This window comes from Perna viridis, chromosome 1, assembly GCF_037379345.1.
Source record: "Perna viridis isolate PV_CMFRI_1.1 ecotype Kerala chromosome 1, ASM3737934v1, whole genome shotgun sequence".
NCBI classification, from domain to species: Eukaryota; Metazoa; Mollusca; class Bivalvia; order Mytilida; family Mytilidae; genus Perna; species Perna viridis.
Window position 1 is genome coordinate 32,400,204 of NC_142445.1, and position 15,146 is coordinate 32,415,349.

The window sequence follows — 15,146 nt, forward strand, 5'->3', positions numbered from 1 at the left end:
AAAATCGATTCACCAAGAAAATGTATATTCGTTTACTTATTTTTGATTCGCTGATAATAAGGTAGTACAATACGGTTAGGCCATTTATAAAAAATTGGGCTCATTTTGTTGAAATAAACTGCTGTTTTGAGGCAGTCCGCACAGAAATTTCAAGTGTTTTATCATAAAAAAAGCGGTACGTCTAAATACCGCTTAGCCCCGGCTAAGTGCACTTAGCCCTTAAAAGTGCACTTAGCCCCAAATATTGATAAATATCTATATTTTTGAAGGTTGGGATGAAAAGATATGTCAGATATGGTTATATATTTGAACTTTGTTTAGAGATATTGTTATTATATTTTAGGAAAAAACGGTTTTTAAAACGGCACGCGCTGTCTGTGTGTCGGCAATTTCGTGTGCTATCATGCGTATACAAATTAACAAGTTAATCAAGCAATATACGGCTTGTCAATTAATTTATGATTAATTGTTTGTCTTCAATTATATGCAATAATGACCTGTTCAATAGAATTGGCGAAAAATAAATGTGCACTAGCTTGGACAAATGGTCTTTGATGTTCATCTCATAAAAACAATTTAAGTTTAGACAAAGAACGATAAAGAATAAAATATAAAAACAGTCTTTTTTTGTCGCAATATTAAAAAGATTTCTTGTTTTGGTAAGATTTTTTGAGTAAAATTAAATATCATTTAAATATGGAACATCGGTATTCTGGACATTCATAGCGAGCGCATTTACAATATACAATATAAATTTCACAAAATATACGAGATGTGGCGTCCTTGGGGATCACCAACTACGTCCGTTGATTATGACATGGTCTTTCATAGATTGCAAGAGGTGTATATAAATATATATGTATATATTAATTATTATTAATTTAGATGAAAGATTGTTGTTTCTTTTTTAGGTAATGCATTTATCACTTTCCGTATTTACAATATAAATTATAAAATTATAAGATATGGAACGAAATAAATATCTGAACAAATTCTGACCGCTGAGTATATATATATCGCCCCCAATGTATCGCCCGTCGTCTTGTTGCACAATGGAAATTAACTCAGTTAGTAAGATTTATTTGATCATTGTTTCTTTTTTGTCCAGAAATATACCCCTTAAAAGAACGCAATGATCTGAATCAAACCAGAGGTTTTTGATAAGATAAAAACAGGCATTGAACAGAGACAGTCTTCTTCTGAGATATACAAAAATCTCGTTCTAACCGATTCAGACAACGCACCAAGGGACAGACACCAAATAAGAAACAAGAAGTACAACGAAAAAAAGAAATCGTCTTCCTCTGCCATTGGAAACGTTGCTGATGAAATTATTGAAGTTTTGGCGATGGTAAACAATGACAGCTTTGTTCAAGAAGTGGTATATACACACGGCAACAACAAACCCCCGTCCAAGAGCAACTAGATGATTTGAAACAATTTTTGATGACTGATCAAGATTGCATTCTAGGTATAGATAGAACTTTTAACCTTGGCGCCGTTTATGTCACAAATCTAGTATACAAAAACAAGAAGGTGGTGTCAAAAGAAACTGGTGATCATCCGATTTTCATAGGCCCTATGTTCTTACACTGGGAAGGTTCGTTCCTTTCGTACCACACATTTTTATCTCATGTAAAAGCACGCATTCAGGAAAGTGTGAAATGCATCGATTTACGAATTGGAAGCGACGATGAGAGTGGTTTGACAAAAGCAATTGACAGTGTCTTTCCTAACATAGAACGACTTTTGTGCACTAAACACATTAAAGACAATGTTTCCGATCACCTTAGAAATAAAATTGGATGCAACGACCAATTGCGAACAAATATTCTAAATAACCTATTTGGGCCCAACGGACTGACATCGGCGATAGATCCCTCAAATTTTCATATCAAGGCTCGAGATATTAGCAGAAACTACCATGAATTTGATTCGTATTTTCAAACCCGTTTAAAAGACAGACTGTTTCATTATGTTAACATTCCAAACTGGCAACTGGACTACAATCGTTTATGGACAAACAACAACTGCGAATCCATAAATCACGTCTTCAAGAAGGCAGTAAACTGGCAACCAAAGTCAATTCCGAATTTGATATAAGACTTACATATTGTTACCGTGCATTTCATAGACTTAAAACGTTCACTTTACGGTAGTGGGAATTATGAATTGTATGGCCGTTACAGAAAACACTTACATAGTTACCAGAGTTGGCAAACCAAAACACAAGAACAACAGAACAACCTGTTGCATAGACTTCTAAATGATGTTACCACCAAGAATACCAGCATTAAGTCTTCATATAAAAACTTTGAAGTTCCACAACCAAAAAGACTTGCTGCCAAACCATACCAAAGAATAAGACCTAGAAACTGCCGTACAAAGCCAAGATTTTAACATGACAATAGTTCTGCAAATGTCTTTATTTTGTTGATGTTTTACATGTTATACAATATAGAGCTGCAATAAATCATTCAAAATAATTTACATTTACTTTGTTATTTACACCAATTAATAATTAGTAATAAAATGTGTAGGTGTGATAATCCTTCACGGTCTACAGAACTTGGATATACAGGCACGTGTCATTATGATATCTTAAAACACGTTTAAATCAATAATTGCTGCAGCGATACTTACAAAAATCGAAATACAACTTCTTCATAATTCAAATTTTGTCTATTGATACTAATATGCACACATAAGTGTTCCCATCCCGGGTTAAGTGCACTTAGCCCGGGCTAAGCGGTGTTTAGACAGACCCTAAAAAATGTGCATATTTTTTTTAAATCCTTGGTCTGGAGGTTCAAGTCATTTATAAGTGACTTAGTGGTTATTGTTATAAAATCCAGTAGCCATGGTAACATACTGAAAAAAAAATATGACTGAGTTTTAGAACAAATCAGTGGTGCCTTTCCAAAACCTACAGCCAAATACTGTGTTTTATAAAATACATAGCAGATAGACCTCAGTGTCTTGAGATGTCTTGAGACACCTTTAAAGACACGTCTTCAAGACATGTATTTAAGACATGCCTTGAGACATCTAGAGACATGATAATCGTGTTTTAAGACATCTTGAGACATGAAATTCATGTCTCAAGACATCTTCAGATCACATTCACTTGTCTTTTAAGACATATTGAAACACAACAGTGAACAAAATTTCATATTTAAAAAAGTCTTTATACATGTACAAGCACATTACTTAAATATTTTAAGACACTGTATCTATATGTATAGTCAGCTGTTATAGGATACATGTACATATCAATTTATTCAGCAGTTGTATTTTTCAATAAATGTTCACTGTTGCTACTGGCTTTATACATACATGCTTCAGGTTGCCAAGGAGAGCTAAATATACATCGAAAAAATTCTTGATTTGACCTTCTAAAAGAATGCATGGGAGATTACATGTATATAATACTGTATTTGATGCTTTACTTATTTATTTTTGCATTGCTTTTTTTTTTTTAAATTTATTATTTCAACCAACGCTTGGTCAATTTTAGTGAAGACACTCAATCCACCCTAAGCCATGTAAACATGTTGCATCTAAAATTATCTGTAGTAAAAGGCAACATTTGGCAATATAATTTGTTTGTTTGTGACTTGTACAATTCATTTATAACCAACCATATTTGCAATTCATATATCACAATTTGTATTTGCTTTTATCTGTCAGTATAGAAACATCAATGTAATATCATATAATAATGTCAAATCAGTCTTTAATTACAATTACATCAAACAAAAATCGACATAAGATTTGCAAGTTTTAGAAAGATAAAATGTTCTGTGGGATACATATTGAAGTGTCTCAAAAGATTAAACAGTTGGGGCAAATATGGAAACAATATTCAAGGTTTACAGCTTTCATTGAATTTAAAATCAGACAAGAAACTAGAAATCGTTGAGATGGAATCCATCTCTTTGGCCAACTCCCACCCCACACTCCCTGGGCAATTAATTATGTATGAAATGGATTTGGGAAAAAACTTACCAACTTAAGTTTTTCGGTTTATAATGCAGCACTCCCATTCAATAGAAATATATATCAGTTGAAAAAAAGAAGTATGGAACAAGATAAGGGACAAGACAATTCATTTTCAGATAGCTTGAATCACAACAAATAAAATAAATAATTTGCATATACTAAGAATACATATACAACATTTAAGACCCATTGTATCAGTTGCAGCATTAAAATAAATATAAAATCAGCTTAAATTATCAGAAATGACAAAGCATGAAATATATTACAATGTTTGTATCGTATAAAAGTTCACTAATTAAGATGCAGTAAGTGAGAAGCGGCATCTGCGTAGTCTGTCACAGTCATAATCCGCTGCTGATATCTGTCTTTGAGTTGCTGTAGTTGTGTGTTGATGCGTCGGTAAACTGGTCTTTTGGGTGGACGAGCTCCTCCTGCTGAGTACTGGATCACTGTATTACATTACGTAAATAATTGTATTTTTGTACTATAATCCAAATATTGACAACATGTATTAAAATAAAATATTAAATAATGAAATATTTCATTTAAAACATCATCAAGTTTATTTTGATATTCTCATAACAATATCTTTTTAAGATTTTAAGTACAATTCTTCAGGTAAAATACAGGTGCAATTAAGGTGACCAATAAAGAACAGACTATAATGATTAAAACAACAATTTCATCTTTGTTTATTTAAACCTGTAATTAAATGTATGCAAACCAGGATTAAACCATTTCAACCATAAGTTTCTCACTAAAAAAAAGGGATTTGACCTTGATGTCAAAGTTCAATGTCATAGGCCACTATCCATGGTTCGTGACACATTCTTTAGGTGATCTACCCCAAGCCATATATCAGAAGCCCACATTCAAAGACAAAAAAAGTTACAGTCTGGACGCAAGTTTGTCACTGAAAAAAAAAATTTTACCTTGAGGTCAATGTGTAAAGCCATAGGCCACTATCCATGGTGGTGCATGACACACATACTTTAGGTGATCTACCCACATGCCAAATAGTAAAAGCCTACATCCAAAGACAAGTGTTACAGCCTGGACACGAATTTGTTACCCAAAAAAAAACAGAAATTTGACACTGAGTCTAAGAGCAAGGACAATTAAATGCTTTGCATGGCGCAGATTGATACTGCCGCAGAGGTTGAACCCTGATCAGTTGGGGATAGTATGGACACACTATTTTAACTTAACAAAGCTTTGAATTTGATTACAATTAGAAATTTGACACAAAATAAAAAAATAACCAGAACTAAAGTGGTCACTTCAGCCATTTATCCCTAAATAGTTCCAGTCAAAACCTGCAAAATCAATCCTACCTTGTACCTTGTGGCACAATTACGAAGTAATCCAGGGACTTTCAAGTTATTGTCCAGAAATCAGAAAATAATTAAAGAACCTTAGTGAGCACACTCACACACCCCATGTGTCCCAATCTTGAATACTCAAGTAAATTGTTCGTTAGAGAAATACATGTACACTGTATAAGGACCCTGATACAAAAATGTATAAGAGTGTTTTTTTTTAGGCTTTAGACCTTTATCTTCTAACTAAATTCTGTTACTCAGAATGGTAGTTTCAAACTCCAGACTGTGATTTCTTTGAGTTTTAGTTAATCTAAAGTAAATATCATCGTAGTGGAACAAAATGTACACTTGACCTGTAACTTATCATGGTGAACTTATATACCAAAAAGCTTGTCATAATCTGCAAGTGTTTAGAAAAAAAGTCTGACAAATGGTTATTTCTGTGAATTTAGTATAAATATGCGTTTCTGGCACCTTTGAAACCCTTTACTGGCATTCTTACTTGGCTCAAGTCGCATTCCTAATAAATTGCTTCCCTGAGTGCAGCATGGTACAACCCCTGTGGTCAAACCCTGAACAGTTGGGGCAAGTGTGGACACAATATTGGGATTTGACACACATAATCATAGGGACTTACAATTCATTATGGACAGTGTCCAACACAGCAACTTGTTTGAAGACATAATATAGCACAAAACTTGAAATTCAATTAAAAAAATTCAAAATCAGGCCAAAATATTGAAATGTCAATTTTTTCCGGTGCAGCCTCTTTCTTTGACCCCTTATAACTTAAAACCATAAGAGATATCTGAAATCTGATTAAACAATACAGGCAGGGATTTTAATTAGATATCCAATTAAAAAAATTCTCAAAATTGGACCAAAAATAAAAAAAAGTTATTTTCTTGACATCAGGAAAATGCATGTTTCTGGCCCCTAATTTCTGAAAAGTTCAAGTCTTTACCCCCAAAATCAATCCGTCTGACCATTGTGGTATAGAATATTGTGAAACAATATCGATGACTGCAGTCATATGCTTTTTTAAGGCCAACGTTGGGACTATAACCCTCAAAATCAATACCAACCTTCATTTTATGGTTTGTAACCTAAGTCCTTTTTATAAAATTTAATAAAAAATCAACCAACTAATACTCAAGTTATCCCACAAAGACGAAGTGTCTAAAGACAGATTTTGAACCCTGCTATGAAACGTCATAAAGATCAACAAACAACTATTCAAATTGTTGAATGAAAATCAAGTGTCTACACACAATGTTGACGACACGTAAACAGCAACATACATGTACCATTATAAAACCACAATTTTTTGCCATCCTATTTAAAGTAGTAACTTAAGTCTCACATTCCTGACATTTAAATTGATGCAAATTATGGTATAAACTCACACGGACTTTTATTCAAGATAAGAAAAAAAGCCAACAATATTACTAGGGATAGAGATACATGTAATTTGAATTTATCCCCATACATGTACATGTAGGTGTTAACTCAGAGAATCCTGCATAAGTTCTTAACCTGTGAAGCCTCCAAAAATGGCTATTCTTATATTGTACTTACATGTACATGTATGATGTTATGATCTGTGTCTGTAATAATATACAAACAGTTAATGAAATGTTTTTGTTCACCTGTGACTATTCTACAATTTGTCATCAATGACTGGATCAATTCAAGTCACATTTTAAAAAAGTTTAAGAACCGTTTTATTATTTTTTATCCAGACAAATACATAAAACATGTAAAATATAACATGTTTTCAGCTTTAAGAGTACCATTAAAGTGTAAATAAAGAAAACACAGTGAACTACTTGATTCTTTTAATCAAGTAAGATGTGAGAAAAAAGAAGATTGACAATAACATGTTGAAGTACATTAAAACGCAGTTCAATTTGTCTGTTATTGTACGATAGTAATGTACATCGACTACTAAAAAATTTCTTTTATTGAGTATTCATGGCATTTTTTCATTTTAAAAGCACAATACAGGTATTTGTTTACCGTACATTTGGCAAGCATTTTGAACATGCTTGCTGACCGCCTACTGACTAGGTATTGTGTATGTGGCACAAAAAATCTCCTGTAATATGGGGTAGCAGAGTTGGAAATAGTAGCCTGCACGCCTGCCTGAGACAGGCTATTTTTTGGCAAGGCTGGCTAATTTAAAAAAAAATTTATGTAGCCATATAGTAAATATATTGAAAAATTGTATTCAGGGCTGGCTAAAATTTGATTGAGTTTCCTAACCTGGGGATAGGCATTGCCTAAATCAGCGAGCACAGTGAGCTTTACCATACATGTACTGTCTGTGTGAGACATAAAGGACAATAATAAAGGACATTACAAAGATGGGGAGTTAACCTGGATGAAAATTTTTGCTTCGCAAGTGCAATATTTTTATTTATATATTCTATTTGAAAACCTGTCTTGTTAATTAATGGGGGAATTTTTTTTTTCAATAAATGAATAACTTCAACAATTTTCCCCCTAAATTCCTAGATACGATAACGTAACCCTCCCTACACTAAGCTCCTTGTACGGAGGGTTATGTTATCGTATCTACAAAATTCCAACCCCATAACCCCTTTTCCCTCGCTCTCAAAATGGTCAATAACTTTATAGCACTTTGTCAGATCAATCTGTATAGATACCAGAAATATTACAGTTCTCTATGGGTGGTCGGAATATTTTACACATATCATGTGACGTAAACAAAATTCAGACAACAGCTGCAAATTCCAAACAAGAAAATGATTGCCTTTCCTATCTTAGAAAAGCTATGCTTAGATTTTGATAATATAATCAAGGTTTTTCCCAAGGCAGGTTAGGTTCTTGGCAACAGAAACAGTGGAACAGCGGAGATACAAATAAGTACATCCACATGTTTTTAAAAACATAACATTCACTTCTTTACATAAGTAAAACAAATAAGAAAAAGACTCGAAAACTATCAGATCAGATGAATTTATTTTTACTGAAACGTAATCTTAAAATATACTTTTTTATTTGTTTGATTGAAGGAAATGATGAATTTTCTCTGTAAGGACAGTCACTTTTTGTTACTTCCGGGACTTGATTTTTTCCCGTTAGTATATTTGGGAACCTTAAGGGAAATTTAGAAAGTACACGTAATGACCATAGAGCTCACAACGCTTTGTGGAGCTCGCTAATAGACTACTTTAACATTTGCCATTTACAACAAATGTATGACAAATCTTTGTTGAAACTGGTTTGATAGCTGACAAAGAAAGGACACAAGATTTACAGGCTATAAGAACTGTAATCATGGTAGTAATTATGTGTAAACACATCTCCAAACATAAAAATATCTGAAATGCATTTATTATGTATGTATCATTAAAATATTGGGTGTAATAATCGATTCAAATTTCTGTTCCATTGGCTCCCATAGCAATGTCTCTGATTTTAGACCTGTCAACCACAGTTGACTTCCATAGAAATAAAGATCTTTTCTAGAAAGGAAGTGTATGCAAAATGCCCCTATGCTGAAGGTTAACACTTAGAAATACATGTACTTCTCTGTTCTCTGTTTTTCACTATAGACACAAGCAGGGAAACATGGTAGGTGAATCCCCATAGAGCATGAGAAGACAGGAAGCCTACCTATATCATGTCTGTTTTAAAGATTTTATTCCAACTACAAAATATAAAGATAAACCACAAAGCGCAAAGTTTTAAATATTATTTCAGTTACATACATACAACTGTATCTTATTCAATTGAGGGTTTATCATCTAGGAAAATTCTTTGTCAGATGATACTTGTCCATAAGTTCGGTAATTATTTATATTGTGTCAAAGTGGGACAAGTTGAATTTCTAGTGTAATGCGCTTTCAAAGCATATATACATGTACCAGCGGAAAACAAACATACTTTCCAATTTTTGAAAATCCACAAAGGTGTAATGTACATGTACTTATAATAAAGCGAATGTTTAGTGAGTACAAAACAGCGTGGCATTTTCTGGGTTTCATGCGATCTGTTGTTAAAGGTACCAGTATTGCATTGCAGACCCCTGAGCGGGTGTATGTCAAAACATGGATGCTATAAAAATGTAGTGCATTTTCTTTTTGCCTCTCTACAAACTAATGTATTATCAAAAGATATGAACAATGACTTATAAAATAGAGCGAACATCACATTATAAGATGACTAACTTTTTAAAAGAAAATCTAACATAATAACATAAAAATGTTTCACTGAAAAGGTTGGTTTGATGAGTGCAAAAACGAAATGCAAAGTACAGAAAATGGCTATTTATAGTTCAAGACTATTTTTCTGTCCGATCTCCGTGGACTCACCCGATTTTCTTTGCGGGAAATTATTTTTTCACAGGTCCTTAGAAATGCTACATAAGTGAAAGTTTTATTGAATCAATTTACATAGTTTTTTTTAAATCCTAAAAATATGCACTTCACTATAGAAGTCTGTGGCCTGTGTGGGAAAATTAATACGATACTGAGTCCCAAAAAGTGCAGTCTCAAAATAATCGGTTAACAAATAAAACAAGGAAAATACTTAACTAATTATTGGTCATTTTCTTCGACAAGAAGGTCTGCAGTCCACAACTCGTTCACAACACAATTTGTCCTAGTTCTATAACATAAAACCACGCATTTTATGTTTATCTTTCACGTTTTCATCGTATATTTGTTTATAGTAAAAAAAAATTAAAATCTCCGATGAAAACGTGAAAGATAAACATAAAATGCGTGGTTTTATATTATACTTACTAGAACTAAATTTGTCCGCGCACATCAACTAGTGCCGTATTTTGGAAACCAGTCTAGTACCAACTGCTAGTTCGTCCCCAGAAACTTTCGCTCCTTTTTTAAATTTGTTCCAATTTCGAATTCGAAAATGTATTTTATATAAATACTCGATAGTTTATAAATGTCTATTAAAATTGATTTTTTTAATAATTATATCTCCACAATGATGTAGATGGAGTAAATGAACTATGTTATAAACTGATCTGAAAATGTATCTTTCTGAGTGGACGATGAAAGAATAAAGCCAAATTTTGTTTAAGTCTCCTTAAAGTATAAGGTGTATACTTCATTAACATATAGTCCATAAACCAAATGAAAAAAAATAATCATGAAAAGTTTTGCTATGAAGAATACTTCCCATTTTCTTTGGCTTTTCTTTAGTCCTTTTCGTTCCTGGTATGACTTCTCGAGCTTATTGTAAAGTATCTTAAGGACACGCGAAATGTTTTTCATATCTTTAATTCCGAATTGTGTGAAAATCTAGCTTAAATCTATAAGACGGCTTTAAAAAGTAATGGATTATTTTTTCTTCTAATGCATTTTAACATATGTCTTCAAGACACACATGTCGTGTCTTCAAGACGTGCATCTACTAGACATGTCTTCAAGACATGGCATAGCCCAATTCACTGAAATAAGTTTAAAATCCATTTTGGAGGCTCCTGATCATTTTTTGACATGATGTCTTCAAGGCACGTAAAACAATTTTTTTGGGTGTCTTGAAGAATTTTTTGATTCGGGGAATGTCTTCAAGACATGTGTCTTGAGACATCTCAAGTCACAAAAGAATCGAAACCATGTCTCAAGACACTGAGGTCTATTTGCTATGTATCAGGCACTTAGACACTACCACAGAATGAAAGCATGCATGGAGTAGGTGGAAAAAGGGTAAAAATAGTAAGACTCTTTTCGATTCATTCTCTCGTAATTTTAGTTCCAAAAGTTCGTGTGAAATAAGGTGTTTTGAAAATCGGCCATCTGATGCTGTGGAGAGAACCTAATACGGCAGAGGATTGAAAGATTCCGGATAATATTCTTCATTTAAATTACACCTGTTTACCATTACATATATTACATCTGTCTATGTATAAATGCTTAACTACATTTAAACAATATATCCACCAAATTTCATCTTTTAATTTTTACAAAATTTGACGGGGGTAACTTGGTATGCGAAACAGTGCACCCTAAACCTTGACAGAAATACAACACTAACGTGAACGAGTTGCGTAGAATTTGCACATTTCAGTGCCACTATATAAATAATATATAGCTAAGAGGGTGATAGAGCAGTTTGTTGCCCCGACAAAAATCGTTGTCACCCTGAGGCGTAGCCGAGGATGACAATGTATTTTCAAAGGGTAACAAACTCTGTATCACCCTCTAAGCTATATATTATTTATTTCATTTTACTGAATGTTCCATCGTTATTCTTTTTCGAACTAAGTCTTAACAATAAGTTTGTATTTCTTTATATATTCTTCAATAGAATTGTTTTATTTTCTTTCAAGTTCTCTCAAGAAACTGTAAACGTCAATTGTGGATCACATCCCTTTTGTAACCTTTATTCAATGTTGATGGACCTTTTCCCTGCTCACAAACAGAAATGTCATTAAGATGTCTTTTTTGTATTGTTGTTTTGAATTTGTTTTGGTCTTTTTTCCTGTTACAAGTTTTCTTGTATATGATTATTTTATCCAACTGTGTACGAGGCAGAATTAACAACAAAAACACAAAAAAAAAGGTCCATGCGAGACTCGTAAGAGTAGCCAAGGACTTTAAAAAAAAAACCCTTAGTAGTATGTTTGACTCATTATAAAAGTGGTTCAAAGACTGAAATGGTCGGGTTGCCATAAAGTGCTTGCGTCCCACGATATTGGACCCGTACTGAAGTTGAATACCTAATATTTATAGTTGCTGAGAAAAATGTTACGAAAAATTTCGCATTTGACCGGAAATGTTGAGAAAAAGTCGGTAAACAGGGAGTAAAATGCAATAGATCTGAAACCTCATCGCATGATGTGGGACTCCATACTGAAGTTGCATACCAAAAATCTAGTGGCTGCAACCCGGTCAAAAGTATTCGTCTCACTGAATAGCAGGACTGAGTGGGACGAGAATTTTGGACTTTTAAAATCGCCGGTATCAGGTACCTGAAGTTACTATAGCCACGAGAAAAGAGTCAAACATCTCAGCTGTCCAGAGGGGGGAATAAAGGGAAACAAAGTACGAACGGCAATCAATTAGAACACAGTCTAGAGATAATAACTAGGCAAAGAAAAAATTGACATACACAACAAAACCAAAATATTACGCACTTAGAAAAAAATGAATGACCACTTAAATTCGAAAGCGTGGTGCGTCGGTATGCTTACCTGCTTTTTCTAGAAATACGGAGTCTCTCTGAACAGAGTTAGATATTTTGTTGGTGGTGTGCATGCTCTCGGTGAAAACTGGATTGTTTCTGCATTATAATTCTTTGTTGAAATCGTATCTATCTGTATTACATACATTCGATGTGCTCATTGTTTTTTTTTTATTATTATACACGACATTGCAAGTTTTTGTTGAACCAGGAAAGCTTATGACGGGATTAAGGACTTTCTAGTTTTACACTATGAGTACTTAAAGTTTGGAGATTCATCAAACAAGACTGTACTGTTAAAGATAAGAAGACGGCGGAAACATGTAATATACTTAGCTGTCCACTTCAACTTAGTCAGCAAGGAGATGAGCTTTTAAACCAACCTAAATATGTAACTATTAATAACGAGGAAAACAACGAAAACAGCATTAAGTTGTCTTCATTTTGCTTGTATAATGCAAAAATAATGTTATATGCTTTGTTTTCTGAAGACGACGATGACGTGAAGATAAAAAAAATATCACATTTTGGGAAACCCATTAACTTGAAAGGAAACACACTAGTCGTCGGAGTCTCGAACAGATGGTTTCGTATTTCACTTAATTGATTGTGCTTTAACCCTTTGTTAAACCATGTTATTGAAATGGTGATTTATAAGGCCATTAATAGAAGCAAAAATAATTTGAATATCGTTGCATGAAATCGAAAATAAGTAGTGACTCGTTAACTCATTGAAATATAACAGAATATAACGAAACGTTCAAAATTATCACATTAAAAGATACACTATGTGACAGATGCCTGAAAGAAACTAAAACCACAATTTTTATGCAAAACTGTGATATTTCCTCTGAACTGTAAACAGACTTATCTTTATTGCAAACTTACAACGTTTAGGGTCAAGCAGTAAACTATACAATACGAAAAGTTTTATAGAATACAAAAAATTAGAGAAAAATCGATTTCACTATTACGAACTTGTCCGACTTGGGTCCACTGTTATCAGTTCTAATGACATTTTAAAGAAGACTCTAACATGACTTAAAAGTACATGGATAGAGCTAAGAATAAAACTTAACTTTTCCGTTCTATCTAAATTTTTAAAAGATGGAGAACTTCTTATTTACTTAGTCCTCTTTTTGCTTGATTACACATAAAGCTGTCACCAGACTTACATGACCCTTTGTCTTGGGGACAATGCTGGACTTGTCCCCATGTCCAATGCTTTACTTTCATCTCTTTCTCCAGTGACTTCCTCCATGTCTCTTTTCTTTTTTCCACTTGGAGTCCATCGTAATGATACCCTGTCGATGGAGTAAGAATGCGTTTCACAGACTTGTCTTATCCTTTTTATCTCCTGAGAAATCGGGGTGGTACTTGTTCTGAGGTACAACTAGTCATTAGATACATGCATTTTATTTATTCATAGACTTGTAGTATTTTTCGTAGGCACCGGGTCTGGAAACATCAAGCTTGGATGTGATGAATGATCTGACTTAACAAGATTCAGCACTATAGAGGAGGATCGACTCTAAGTCCATTGCCTTTGAAGATCCTGATTTTAGTATGGTTTTTCATTTTGGATTACCTCTAAATGTTACAGAGGGTAGCATAGACTCATGTGGCTTTAGAAATCATAGATTGTAAATCTAATTCAGAGTCTCCATTATTCTTGATCTTGTTTCCCAAATAAACAATAGGATTCACTTCCTAAATCTTAGTACCTTGCATGATGATGGGACCATCTGCTATCGTGTTTATTTTCATTAGTTTAGTTTTGGATTCATTGACCTTGAGACATTTTTTGCTGCCGAAGATACCAGCTGGCTGTTTTTTATTTTGTATATCTTGGTGACGATGAGACAGGAGCGTGATGTCATCATCAAGGTCCAGGTCTTCCAGCATTTCTGTCATTGCCCAGTTAAGTCATTGCCGTTTGTTCTTAGTTGTTTCTCTCATAATCGAATCAATATCGAGTTACATCCTTGCTCTAGCCCTGTCTTCGGTTTAATTTCTTCTGGCAGATTTCATCTACAGATAACTTTTGCATAGAATAGAAATCACCATAGTATAGCATTTTTATGATGGAGATGAGTTTATCTAGGGTTCCATTGTTTTTTACGCAGAAGAGGGTCAAAGATCACTCTGCTAAAAACTTTCATAGTTAGGTGGCCAAAAGCAACATTATATCACTATATAGTTGTTACAATCAGATAAATTCCCTTTTTTGAGGGGAGGGGGGGTTAACAATAAGACCAGTTTTCCAGAAGGATGCTATTTCGTCAGTTAAACATATTTGTAAGTATGGTAGGGATATATTTTCTTTCCGCTTTTAGGAACTCGGTATGTATCTGGTCAATTCCTGCTGCCTTTCCATTCTTAAGTTTGGGAATTGCTTTAATTACTTTTACCATGCTAGGCGATTTGGTGTTGATGTCCAAGGTCTTCTTGGTAGCCGTTGTACCTCACTTTCTAGGTTGTTTCTCAATGTCATCTCTCCAACGTGTCAAGATTTCATATTCCTTAGATATTAGATTTCCCTGCTGATCCTTGATGGAAAGATCTGAAGATTGAAATTTACTAGCCAGTGTTTTTGTTATACAAGAAATTTTTCGCACGTCTCCTTTAAAAACTGCTGTTTCTGCT

General features: G+C 33.7%; 1 pseudogene; it reads left to right on the plus strand.

The window, feature by feature from the left end:
* Positions 1-403: 403 nt before the first annotated feature.
* Positions 404-2,513, plus strand: LOC148628415 (uncharacterized; annotated as a pseudogene).
* The last annotated feature ends 12,633 nt before the right edge of the window (positions 2,514-15,146 follow it).